Source organism: Podarcis vaucheri, assembly GCF_965113315.1.
Source record: "Podarcis vaucheri genome assembly, chromosome: 10".
In the NCBI taxonomy this organism is placed as follows: domain Eukaryota; kingdom Metazoa; phylum Chordata; class Lepidosauria; order Squamata; family Lacertidae; genus Podarcis; species Podarcis vaucheri.
In genome coordinates this window covers 70,645,917-70,659,397 of record NC_138748.1, presented here as the reverse complement: position 1 = coordinate 70,659,397, position 13,481 = coordinate 70,645,917, and the positions used below count along the sequence as shown (strand labels likewise).

Sequence of the window (13,481 nt, the reverse complement as noted above, 5' to 3'; positions counted from 1 at the left end):
GCCACTTCTTAATCTCAGTGTTGTGGGTTCGAGCCCCACGTTGGGCAAAAGATACCTGTATTGCAGGGGGTTGGACTAGATGACCCTGTGGACCATTCCAACTCTACAATTCTATGATTCTAAGGATACAGCACTGGCTGACAGGTGGAAACTGAAGGAGGCAGAGGACAGAAAGAAGCAGGGACACAGAATAAAGACACAAGTGCTTCTTTATTGGCCCCTCCTTCCCTCAATTCTGCCTCCTCCATAATCCATTCATTTCCAGTTCTGCCTTCCTGGACTCCCTGTATCATATATTATCATGATTACAAGTACACCTTACAAACATGATTTCACATGATTACAAGTACACCTTACAAACACATATTTTGAATACAATTACGGTACATATCTGACTTCCTCCCCCCCCTTTTGTGTTTCCTTTTCTACTTTAGATTTTTAACACTTTACTCCATTTTTTCTTCCTTTTATCTTGGTTATATTTTTAACTGTTTGACTTAAGTTAATCCTACTAATGAACTTATTTGCATCCCTGAACCTTTCAGATATTCTACAAATTTTCCCATTCTTTAATCATTCCCCCCCCCCCCGGTTTCATATTACACCCATCAGTTTTGCCATTTGGCATAGTCCATCAATTTAATCAGCCACTCTTCCTTAGTTGGTATAGCATCATAGCATCTTATTTCCACTTCTGGGCAAACACCATTTTGGCTGCGGTTGTGACATACAAAAGCAAATTTTTAAGGTCCTTCAGAATCTCTATACAGTGGTACCCCGCAAGACGAATGCCTCGCAAGACGGAAAACCCGCAAGACGAAAGGGTTTTCTGTTTTGGAGGCGCTTCGCAAGACGAATTTCCCTATGGGCTTGCATCGCAAGACGAAAGCCCATAGGGAAATGCTGGCGGTCGGGAGCAAAGACTTTCGCCCACAGCCGGCCTTCAGAAGAGGACCTCTTCTGAAGGCCGGCAGGGGGCAAAAGTCTTTGCTCCCCCCCCGCCTGCCTTCCCCCCGCCTGCCTTCCCCCCGCCTGCCCCGGGCGATCTTAAAATGCTGGCGGGCGGGAGCGAAGCGTTCGCTGCCGACCCCCAGCATTTTAAAATCTCCAAGGGACAGGAGAGAAGTCTCTGTCCCGGGGAGATTTTAAAATGCTGGGGGTCGGGAGCGAAGCGCGTTCGCTGCCGACCCCCAGCATTTTAAAATCTCCCCGCGTCCCAGGGAGGTTTTAAAATGCTAGGGGTCGGGAGCGAAGCGCTGCCGACCCCCAGCATTTTAAAACGCTGTTCCGAAGGGGGGGGCGGGAACAGCTGCCCCAGCCGCCCCACTTCGGAAAGCTGTTCCGAAGTGGGGCGGGGGGGCGGGGACACCTTCTGAAGGCGGGCAGGGGGCGAAAGTCTTTGTCCCCCCTGCCTGCCTTCCAAGGGGCTTTTAAATCGCCCCGACAGCGGAGAAGTCCTCCGCTGTCCCGGGGTTTTTTAAAATGCTGGGGGTGGGAAGAAAAGCCCTTGTCCCCCCCCACCAGCCTTCAGAAGAGGTCCGGGGACAGACTGTCCCCGGACCTGGTCTGAAGGCGGTTTCCCTAGGAACGCATTAATTGATTTTCAATGCATTCCTATGGGAAACTGTGCATCGCAAGACGAAAAAACCGCAAGACGAAGAGAATTGCGGAACGAATTAATTTCGTCTTGCGAGGCACCACTGTATTCATAATCCCTAAAAGAAAAGCTTCCGGTTTTTTACTAAAGGTTATCTTAAACATTTTCTTCAATTCATTATAAATCATTTCCAAGAAGACTTTTACAGGACCACCACATATGATAGAAAGTGCCTTTCTTTTCTTTACACCATGGGTAGGCAACCTAAGGGCCGGGGGCCGGATCTGGCCCAATCGCCTTCTCAATCCAGCCCACGGATGGTCCGGGAATTAGCGTGTTTTTACATGAGTAGAATATGTCCTTTTATTTAAAATGCATCTCTGGGTTATTTGTGGGGCATAGGAATTTGTTCATTTTTCCACAAAAAATATAGCCCGGCCCCCCACAAGGTCTGAGGGACAGTGGACCGGCCCCCTGCTGAAAAAGTTTTCTGACCCCTGTTTTACACTTTCAGCATGTGTTTGAGTGGATTCCCTGTATCCTTGGCCCACACCTAGTAAGAATGTTTTCAGGCTAGTCGCCTGTGACTTCTCCGCACATGGCATGCTGCTGTTCAATGCTCATTTCTTTAATCTACCATAGCATCATAGGTGTACAGCCTATGGAGGGTTTGCTTGCAGATTCATAAACTTCAGGAAAGTATTCAGCACAACTGAGTAAGCCCTTTTGGAATTCAATGCTGGTGCTATGTTACGTTCTTTTTTAGGCTTAAGAAGAACTCCCTCTGCAATGTTGTGAAATTCCATCTTGAAGGAAGATTCCGCAATGAAGAACACTAATAATAACAATCTCCTCTTTTTGTGACATACCTACAGCAGCTAGGAAATGCTCACCTAACCTAAAATGATAATAAAAATGTCATCAGGCAAGAGCCATCTGAGAACTGAAGGGGAGTGTTTTCCTGCCAACTACAAAACACTGTGGCAGTACAGAATTTGCTCACCGTTATGGAATTTCAACAGCTCCATGCATAAAGGGATACACAATTTATAGTCTCACCCAGCCCAGGGAGAAAAATCACATCACAGGGAAAAGAGAGGAGGGGATCAGAGTCACCAAGCTGTTTTGGCAAATGCTTAAGATTATGGGGGAGAGATTCACACCCCTACCTGCTGCCAAAGCCATCGTATATATTCTATGTACGCGATGCGCTCGAAGGGGTTCTGTGCAACTTGCATTCCAGTAGCAAGACTTTAAACTATTTATAGCGCATCTTCCTCCACCACCACCGCCCTTCGGATAGCTGCAGAACTAGCTCTGCAAAGGCCACAGGGCTCCCTATAGCTCCCCTGTTCCAGAATGAGCCACCACAATACCTCATGAAGGCCTGTGTGGAATTGACGCAAGGAAAACTAACGTGAGAAACCTCTGTGCATGCCTCACTGCAACCCAAGCAGTCTTTTAATCTGAAAGAAACAGGGCTGGAAGGTCTCAGGGGGCTGGCTCCCTAGTAATGTAAAACATTCTTCAGAGAAGTCGGAAAGTCCAATTACAGTTTTATCTGGCCCTGTGAGCTAAGCATTTCAGCGGCACATTATGTAAGATGTCTCTTCTGCCTTATGTATAGAGTCAGTTTGCTGCTCCTGTTCAGTACTGCCAACATTGGCTTAGCAGTGGCTCTCCAGAATCTCAGGCAAAGGTGCCTTTCCCTGTGACTTAAAGGTAAAGTAAAAGGACCCCTGACCATTAGGTCCAGTTGTGACCAACTCTGGGGTTGCAGGGCTCATCTCGCTTTACTGGAGGAGCTGGCATACAGCTTCCGGGTCATGTGGCCAGCATGACAAAGCCGCTTCTGGCGAACCAGAGCAGCACACGGAAATGCCGTTTACCTTCCCGCCTGAGCGGTACCTATTTATCTCCTTGCACTTTTTGACGTGCTTTCGAACTGCTAGGTTGGCAGGAGCAGGGACCGAGCAACGGGAGCTCACTCCCGTCATTGCGGGGATTCGAACCGCGGACCTTCTGATCGGCAAGTCCTAGGCTCTGCGGTTTAACCCACAGCGCCACCCGCGTCCCTTTTCCCTGCGACGTACAATTCTGCAATTGGAAAGGCCAGGGATTGAACCTAGGACCTGGTATGCATCCTCCATTTCTGAATATGGTTGCTGAGGGAGTGGGAGAGCGGTTTGTCCCTGCACACACATTGGACTTCAGAGGAAGCACTTCCTCAGCCCCATGTGACTTACAGAAAGATGGCTCCACTCTCCTGATGGACAGCTCCAATTACGCCCAGAAACCAAGACCAACCAAAATGCATGGAACACACCATTCACAACTTTCGCTGACCTGGAGCTCTGCAGAGCTCAAAACTCTGCTGCCCTGCCTTTCCTTGGACCACAGTCCCCACCCTACAAGCACTCTATCATCATCATCATCATCCACCTTTTTCCCTAACAGGACTCAATGTGGCTTACAGATAAAAACAAGAACTGCTAAAAACATAGAACAGATTTAATGGAAACAATGAAATTTCTCCTTACCTGACACAAAAATGGCTTGCCTCCAACCAGGTTCTACTTAAGAGTAGCAGACCCATTAAAATCAGTGATGGCCAAACTTGGCCCTCCAGCTGTTTTGGGACTACAAATCCCATCATCCCTGAACACTGGTCCTGCTAGCTAGGGATGATGGGAGTTGTAGTCCCAAAACAGCTGGAGGGGCAAGTTTGGCCACCACTGCATTAAATTTAATGGACCTAAGTAAATCACATCTATCACTTTCAATGGGTTTACTTGGAGTAGAATATCCAATACATTTTAGTGTTCCCATGTCCTCCAGGCGTTTCTGGTTATCTTTTTGTGACCCTGATCCTGTGACATACCCTTTCTGATGCAAACTCACACTCATTTTGACAAAATAAAAAAATTCCTTCCAGTAGCACCTTAAAGACCAACTAAGTTAGTTCTTGGTATACCAAGAACTAATAGCACCTTAAAGACCAACTAAGTTAGTTCTTGGTAAACCAAGAACTAACTTAGTTGGTCTTTAAGGTGCTACTGGAAGGAATTTTTTTATTTTGACTATGGCAGACCAACACGGCTACCTATCTGTAACTCATTTTGACAAACACACTTTCTCCCTTAGTTCATAAAATCTGGTGAAAGTTACACTGGTCAAGACTTTTCAGCCTTCTACAAGCTCAGGCAAGCTCCCACGACACACACAAACACTTCCTTTTACAAGGGGCCAAGTGTGTTATGGCATTGCCTGGGGATAGAAAGCAGAATCAGCCAGGAACTTTTCTGGCAAAACAGCCGGGCCTATTCCTATGCATACTGAAGTGGCAAACGTCAGTGATATTTTGCCAACAATGAAAGTCTCCTGTTGAACTTGCCTTCCAGGCATACGCCACTGGCGCCGGGGCCTGCAACCGAACGTGCCCAAAACACCTCTCCAAACATAATTTCCTTGTGAATTGGCTACTCGTATCCAAGCAAGCTTTGCCTTCCCATTAATGACAACTTAAAGTCAAGGTGTTACACAGAAGTCCATTTATAATTAGCCGACTTTATTGCAAGGAGCACAACAATTATATATAGAATTAATCGTAACACATCTAACCTTGGCTGGCAAGATTGAAATTTACATGGCTCCCTAGTACACACGGGGTGGTTTTGCCCAAAGAGTATTCCCTTTGGGGGAAAAGTTTTTTCAAACAATTAATCAAATGATGGGACAATTGGTACAACCAGACCCAAAAGTAGCTCTGCTATCTTATTTTACTCCTCATATTAAGAACATAACCAACAAATACCCAATCTTCCATTTATTAACTGCAGCTAGATTAGTGAATGCAAAATTCTTTTGGAAAACTTTAAATGCAAATCTTTTAGAAGCCTGTATTTTGAAAGTAGAGACACTGTGCTTATGGACAAATTGACCATTTCACCAAAGAAATATCGATCTGGGAGGAGAAAGATTCACAACTTCTATACAATATGATATCCTTTTATTGACTTTGTTAGAGCATTAGATAATGCTCACGAACTTGTCAAGCTGCATCCGAGTTACACCCATTTGCATCATGCATACAGGCCCCCCCCAATCTATTTGTATGAAACAAATGACTTCACAAGAGGGTCAGAAGTCGAGTTCAAAAGGTTTACGAGCTGCGCCGGCACAACTGACGTCCCTTTGTTGTGGCACACAACAAAGCTTTCTCTCCCCTTTCCCTTTCCCACCCTCAAAATCAGCTACAAAGGGTTGAGGGAGCAGATTTTGGGGGTGCGCAGAGGGAGGAGAGGGAATGAAAGTTCCCGCAGAACTATGCGCACAGGGCATTGGATACAACCCATTATGCTCACATTAAGGCCAGATTTCATTTTTAAAACATGCTATTATTAAAAGCAATGACAAACCTAGACAGCATATTAAAAAGCAGAGACATCACCTTGCCAACAAAGGTTTGTATAGTTCAAGCTATGGTTTTCCCAGTAGTGATGTATGGAAGTGAGAGCTGGACCATAAAGAAGGCTGATCGCCAAAGAATGGATGCTTTTGAATTCTGGTGCTGGAGGAGACTCTTGAGAGTCCCATGGACTGCAAGAAGATCAGACCTCTCCATTCTGAAGGAAATCAGCCCTGAGTGCTCACTGGAAGGACAGATCCTGAAGCTGAGGCTCCAAGACTTTGGCCACCTCCTGAGAAGAGAAGACTCCCTGGAAAAGACCCTGATGTTGGGAAAGATGGAGGGCACAAGGAGAAGGGGACGAAGGAGGACGAGATGGTGGGACAGTGTTGTCGAAGCTACCAGCATGAGGGAGGCTGTGGAAGACAGGAGTGCCTGGCGTGCTCTGGTCCAAGGGGTCACGAAGAGTTGGACACGACTAAACAACTAAACAACAACATTAAAAACTGGCATGCATCTGTAAATCCAATTTTACATTTATTCTGAAAAGTCAGTTGTTCTGTTAAAAAAAAAAAAATCTACGCTGCCTAAAACCGGCTGAGGACTCCAACTGGCTTACTCCTACTTCCAATTCTTTTTTTCCAAGGTATTAGGACTATTCTGGCTGTTAAAACCACAACATATTAGACCAGCACACAAACACATGCCTTAAGCAAATTGCCTGTTTCTCCAAGTATCTCACACAATGAGCTGTTTATATCCATGAGCTATGAAGCACAGCCCAGAACAGGAGACAGCAATCTCAATCGCACATCCAATTTGCAATGTGCCTGCACCTTGAATTTTCTGTCCCCAAAACCCATCATTTTGAGCTATGACACAAAAAGGAGGGGATTCTAAGGGACACGGACAACAGGTCGTTGATAGGGGGGGTTTGGGGGGAGCAGAGTGATTGGAGGGTAATCACTATACAAAGCAAGATGGAGAAGCTTTTTGCATCTCTTATCTCAGAGATGGGCAGACACGCTGTGGCAATTGTCATGTTGCATGCTCCAAACTCATCGTGACATAGTAGATTGGAGGCTTGTACAGTATTTAAAAAAACAGTTTTGACAGGCAGCACACATAAACCTGGCTTGCGGGAGAATTGCAGCGTGGTAATCCTCTCAGCGCGCACACAACATACAAAAACTGGTGCAATTTAAGGATGGGCAATTGGCCCACTCAACTGAAACTGGTGTGCATTGCCGGAGGTCAAGCTTTCAGAGTTCAGCTAATAGTGCCTTATCCGGCAGCCATATAGATACTGATCTCTTGTAGCCTTCCCTGAAGCATCTAATTAGAACTGCAAGAACTGAACGGGTCTTTGGTCTATCTGATCCGGAAGGGCTCTTCTGGTGTTCTGGTGTACTGAAAGAGCCACCAGGCAGCGAACAAAATTTGCCAGGCGCCAGGCACATTTTGCACCCAGTTGTTGGCCACTTGCGACCAAGTGAAGACGCTCCGATGGTGCCTGACGTCTCCATCATCTGGAGGTGCAGGCATGGGGATCTTTGGATCGGGACTGTTTTCATACACTAGCATCTGCAGAATTCTGTTATATTTTTTCTGCACAATCAGAATGAATTTCAGGAACCCCAAAGTTGTATTGAAAAACATAACTTTTGAGCCATCTGGGTCAAAAAATGGCAACTAGGCATTCAGTTTTGGTGACTGTAACCCTGGTTTAAGGAGCTATTTGGTGCCTAGCTTATATATCTGAGTTTCTAACACTGGAGGTAACTGGGAAGGGCCAACTTCATCAGCTGAGCTATCTATATATGGCATGACACTCCAGACACTTAAAAAGGACTCTGTCCAAGAGAAGCTGGCCTCCTGCCTAGGGCTGGAAAACCATCTCGGATATCTAGGCACCAGGAGGATGCATATATAATTTTAAAGAACTAGCATCAAATACTTTAGCTTTAGCTTCACACAAAAATCCTGTATACTAGTACCATTCAGATTTTTTAGCTGCTCCACAGCCAGAGGCAATTGAAGTGTTGTACAATAAAATAAAATGGGATAAAATACCAACAACGCAGACTCTGAAAATCATAAAACCAGTAATATTTCAGTAATGACTGGGTGACATTTCAAGGAAAGTATTCTTAAATAAACAAACTTTCATTAGCTTCATTCAAGTAAATGCGAGTTCTCTTTCCCTCTATTACTTATTCTAAAAACAGCACCTTATGAACAAGTTACCAGAACGCAGGAAGCCCCCAACAGCACTCAGAATACTAACATCAAGTAACCTGCTTCTCCCATTGTTTCATCTTGAGTGAAACAAATCTAAGCAACAGCCTGATCGCCCAACATATATCCAGATGTGGTGGTCATTCACAATTGCCAATAATGTGTACAATGTACAGTGGCCTGAGAGTGACCTTAAAATAGCAAACAGTGCTATCATACCCTGCAAATATGGACAACTGCTAAACATGGGAATAATTCAGGGCAACCACTTTTGAAACAGCTTAGAGCACAAAGAGTCACTTAACATAAGCAAGCTACCTTTATCAAAGAGTGGATTTTTACACCCACTGATTGCACATTTATGGATGAAAATAGCCTTACAGTGGTGCCCCGCAAGACGAATGCCTCGCAAGACGGTAAACTCGCTAGATGAAAGAGTTTTCCGTTTTGGAGGTGCTTCGCAAAACGAATCTCCTATGGGCTTGCTTCGCAAGACGAAAATGTCTTGCGAGTTCCTGCGGGGTTTTTTCCCTCCCCCCTTTTTCTAAGCCACTAAGCCGCTTATCAGCTGATCCGATAAGCCGATAAGCCGCTAAAAGCCGCTAATCCGTCGATGGGCTTGCTTCACAAGACGAAAAAACTGCTAGACGAAGAGACTCTCAGAACGGATTCTTTTCGTCTTGCGAGGCACCACTGTATAACCTCTTAGTGACTCAGAGTACAAAACCAAAGAATTTGTTACATCAGACTAATAGAGTATGGGATCTCATATACATGATGTTAGATAGCAGCCTTCCCCATCCAGATGTTTTGGACTACAACTTTCATCAGCCTCAGTCAATGGAAGTTGTAGTCCAGAACATCCAGAGGACACTAGGTTGGGGAAGGTGATGTCACAGTGTGCTTGATTCTGTAGCTGTTTTTAATCTTATATCTACTGTGAATGAATTTGTCTGTCAAGGGCTATCAGTCACGATTACCAAAAATGAAACCCCCACATTCAGAAGGAGAAAACCCCCAAGTACCAGCTGCTAGAGAAGACCATTACCTTCACGCCCAGATAAACAGCTGGCTACTGTCAGAGAAATAATGACAAAGGTTTGTGCAGGTGATCAATCCATGCCAGCCAGTCCAGGTGAAAACTGCACATAGTATACAGTGGTACCTCGGGTTACATACGCTTCAGGTTACATACGCTTCAGGTTACAGACTCTGCTAACCCTGAAATAGTGCTTCAGGTTAAGAACTTTGCTTCAGGATGAGAACAGAAATCGTGCTCTGGCGGCGTGGCAGCAGCAGGAGGCCCCATTAGCTGAAGTGGTGCTTCAGGTTAAGAAGAGTTTCAGGTTAAGTACGGACCTCCAGAACAAATTAAGTACTTAACCCGAGGTACCACTGTATTATGATGAGCAGAGCATCAGTGTTATACCACAACACAAGCTCTTTGGAAATGTTGCTGCCTTCAGTGGCACTTCCTCTCTCACTCCCTGTTTCCCATGCCAGGGACACAGCAGGCATGAAAGTGTTTAAAACGTGTGAATTGAATTTAAGTTCTTTTTAACTCAGGAGTGGAGATCCCCAAGCTCTCTCAATTATCTTGTTGCACACCAGTTCCTAGGATTCAAAGCCGGAATGGTCAATGATGAAAAATCACAGGTTGCTCACTCCAGTTCCAAAAGATCACACACACACACACACACACACACACACCACCACCACCTGGTGTTTCCAGAGTGGAAGTCACAGAATAAAAACAGTAAAACAACAGTACCCCAGGATCAGCATCTTTCAATGTACAGTATATGTTCTAGAAGAGCAGCCATGTTAGCTATAACTAACTAACTAATAAATAAATAAATATAATTATTTATTATTTATTTATACTCCGTACATCTGGCTGGGGAAACTCTGGGCACCTCCCAACCAAATATTTAAAAAATATACAGCATTAAACCTTAAAAACCTCCTTAAACAGGGTTGCCTTCAGCTGTCTTCTAAAAGTCAAGTAGTTGTTTATCTCCTTGACATCTGACGGGAGGGCATTCCACAGGGCGGGTGCCACCACTGAGAAGGCCCTCTGCCTGGTTCCCTGTAACCTCACTTCTCGCAGGGAACCGCCAGAAGGTCCTCAGAGCTGGACCTCAGCCCAATAAAAAAAAAACCACCAACATTCGGTAGCTGTAACTTTCACATCATGCCCAAACAAAAACGTGAACTAGATGGACAATTAGCAAAAACCCAGTAAGAGAAGTTCCTATATGCTTGCTGTATACTTGCTTCAAAACAAACTGCCCTTGAATTCCAAGTTATCACTGGGTTGTTCCTTGTCTAATTCGTCAACTGTTCTGTATCTTTCGAAATACCCCAAACCATCCGGGAAGAGCTTGTACCTCAATGACAGAGTACACTGAGTGCCCAGGGTCCAAGATTCAATGCCCAATTTGGGGGCATCTCAGGGAAGGAGGGCCAGGAAAGCCCCTGCCATTCATAGTGAGGAATACTGTACACAGGACTACGTGAGCCAATGGTCTGTAATTATACAATGAAGGTTAAACATAAGAAAATCCAGTTTAATGGATGAGGCTAAAGTCCAGCATCCCGTTCTCACAGAGACAGACTAGATGCAGATCAACAGTTAGGGCTGTACAACAGTTAGGACTTATCCACACTTAGCTTTTGCCCTGTTCTTTCCAGGTACACGACTTTTTCCTGCAAAAACACACACCCTTTTCAGTGCTCCATGAGAGCTAATGTCAGTTTGGGTTTTGTGAACTGCTGTTTGCTCCAATTGAGCTTTAAAGAGTGGGTTTCCTTAGGGGGAAAACTGTGGCAAAAAGGGAGTGGGTGGGCTCAGATACAGAACTTTAAAGTGTGGACCTGCTTGGAAAGCAAAGGAAAACTAAGTGTGGGCAAGCCTGAATGCGCCTCCTTTTTAATCGCAGCAACAGGTATTCAGAGGCATACTGCCTGCAACAGTGCAAGCAGAACATAGCCGCTGTGGCTAGTAAGAGTTGATACACCGTATTTTTCGCCCTATAGGACGCACCTAGTTTTTTTGGGGGGGAAATCAAGGGAAAAAAAATTATTTCCCCCCCAGGTTTGCGCAGCCACCCCCAAGCTAGAAGAGGGAGACGGAGCGCTCCATCTCCCTCTTCTGCCTTCAGGGACAGCTTGCCCCGCTGTCCCCCGAGTTTGTGGAGCTGGCGGGGGGAGAAGCAAGCTTGCTTCTCCCCCCCCCAGCCTCCAGATCAGGTCGGGGAATAGCGGGATGGCGGCGCTCCGCCACCCCGCTATCCCCCGAGCTTGTGGGGCTGGAGGGGGGGGAGAAGCAGGCTTGCTTCTCCCCCCGCCAGCCTCCAGATCAGGTCGGGGAATAGCGGGGTGACGGCGCTCCGCCACCCCGCTATCCCCCGAGCTTGTGGGGCTGGGGGGGGGAGAGAAGCAGGCTTGCTTCTCCCTCCCACCAGCCTCCAGATCAGATCGATGAATAGCGGGGTGGCGGCTCCGACCCCTCTCGCTCTCCAGGCTTCAGCGAAAGCCTGCATTCGCCCCATAGGACGCATACACATTTCCCCTTCATTTTTGGAGGGGGAAAAGTGCGTCCTATAGGGCGAAAAATATGGTAACCTCATGGAGGATAAGGTTCCTATATGGTTCATTTATTTATATTAATTTGTTTATTTATTACATGCTTCTCTCTTTGTGTCTGTATACATATGTATGTTGCAGATTTTTTTAACACACAGGAGAAGAAAACACTCAGCGAAGTCACGATCAAACTGATCAACAGGAGGTTCAGAACCAAGAAAAGGGCACTTCATAAACCGTAAGCAACTTAATAAATTTGCTGCGTTTTACCTTAAAAAGAAAAGCCCTTTCCTTTAAAAATGGTTAGTAAAGACAGACCTGACTCGAGTAGTCTTTTTGTTAGACCTATCACAATTGCACAGCCCAGAGGCAGGATGAACCTGAGACCAAATTAGAGGGTGGGGTGAATCCTGACTGATGGGCAAATTGACAGGCGGACAAAAGAATTGACACCTAAGGGCGTCATAGAGCAGCTCCCCAAGCCTGGCGCCCTCCAATCGTTCTGGGCTACGACTTCCATCGGGTGGGAAAAACATCAAGGGAGGCCCCGCTGGCGGACTGCCCAGTTATTGCTGTTTATTAATTTTATATGCCGCCCTTCATCCGAAGATCACAGCGTGGTTTGCAGAATAAATTATTATTATTATTATTATTATTACCCCGCCCTCCCCAGCCAAGGCCGGGCTCAGGGCGGCTAATAAGCAATAATAATAATAATAATAATAACAACAACAACACAAATACAGAACAAAACGGGACGCAGCAGCTGACCACCAGAGAGAGAGAGAGAGAGACGACCATTGGATAGGAAAACAAGACGTGGGCCCGGGTGGCCCCCGGGTCTGACCCTACTTCCGTGCCCCTGCGCTTAAACACGCAAGTCCCCAGGCCGTCGGGAGGCGATCATAAGGGACCACAGGAGGCACGTCTTGGCTGTCCAGACTCCTCGGCACTGGGAGCCTTTTGTTTCCCCGGAAAAAAACGCTCTCGCTTTCCTAGACCATCCCCGGTCGCATTCACACGTGAATCTGAACCCGGGTCAGAAGCGGCTCCCGGGTCAGAACAGCGACACCCCCCTCCTCTGGAGGAGCACGTGCTCGCGAGAGCGCGCCTCCCCGCTTTATCCGCTCCCGAGCTGGCCCCGTTACCTTCCCCCTCCTGCCGCCGTGGCCGCCGCCGCCGCCTCGGCTCCCTCCGCTTCTCCCCCTCACGACGACCGGAAACGGCCGCGCCAAAGGCCAACCCTCCCCGCCCCACCTCCTCCTGGCCCTGCAGACCAATCAGAAGCCGCCATCCTTCCCTCGCGGCTTTACCATTGGCCTTCGCGGCTCCTTCCCCATCCCTCCTCCCTTCCCTTAGCTGGGCAAGGCGGAGTGGGTGGGAGGAGCCGAAGGGGAAGCGGCTGGGAGCGGATTGGCTGGAAAGCGCCACGTCCTCACGCCGCGCGCGCTCCGGCTCTGCAGGGAGACACGCTGAGCCGCCCTCTTCCGAAGCCGGCCCTCCGCGCGCGCATGCGCCGAGCGGGAAACGGGCGCGTGAGGGAGGCGAGCGGGCGGCCGTTGGAAAAGGCGGGAAACGCGGGAGGCGCTGAGGCGAGTTGCTTTTTCCCGTCAGGAAAGGGGAAAGGGCTCCTCAAGAGGAGTTTCCCAA

The 13,481-nt window shown here is 47.2% G+C and overlaps 1 protein-coding gene across 2 annotated transcripts in view; it reads right to left on the bottom strand.

The window, feature by feature from the left end:
• Nucleotides 1–13,073, bottom strand: part of CALU (calumenin) — a 30,007-nt gene extending 16,934 nt beyond the window's left edge. For both annotated transcript variants that reach the window (XM_082239248.1, XM_082239249.1), the window contains exon 1: nt 12,980–13,073. The gene's annotated coding sequence lies outside the window, so the exon portion shown is untranslated. The remainder of the gene's footprint in view (nt 1–12,979) is intronic.
• Nucleotides 13,074–13,481: the final 408 nt, after the last annotated feature.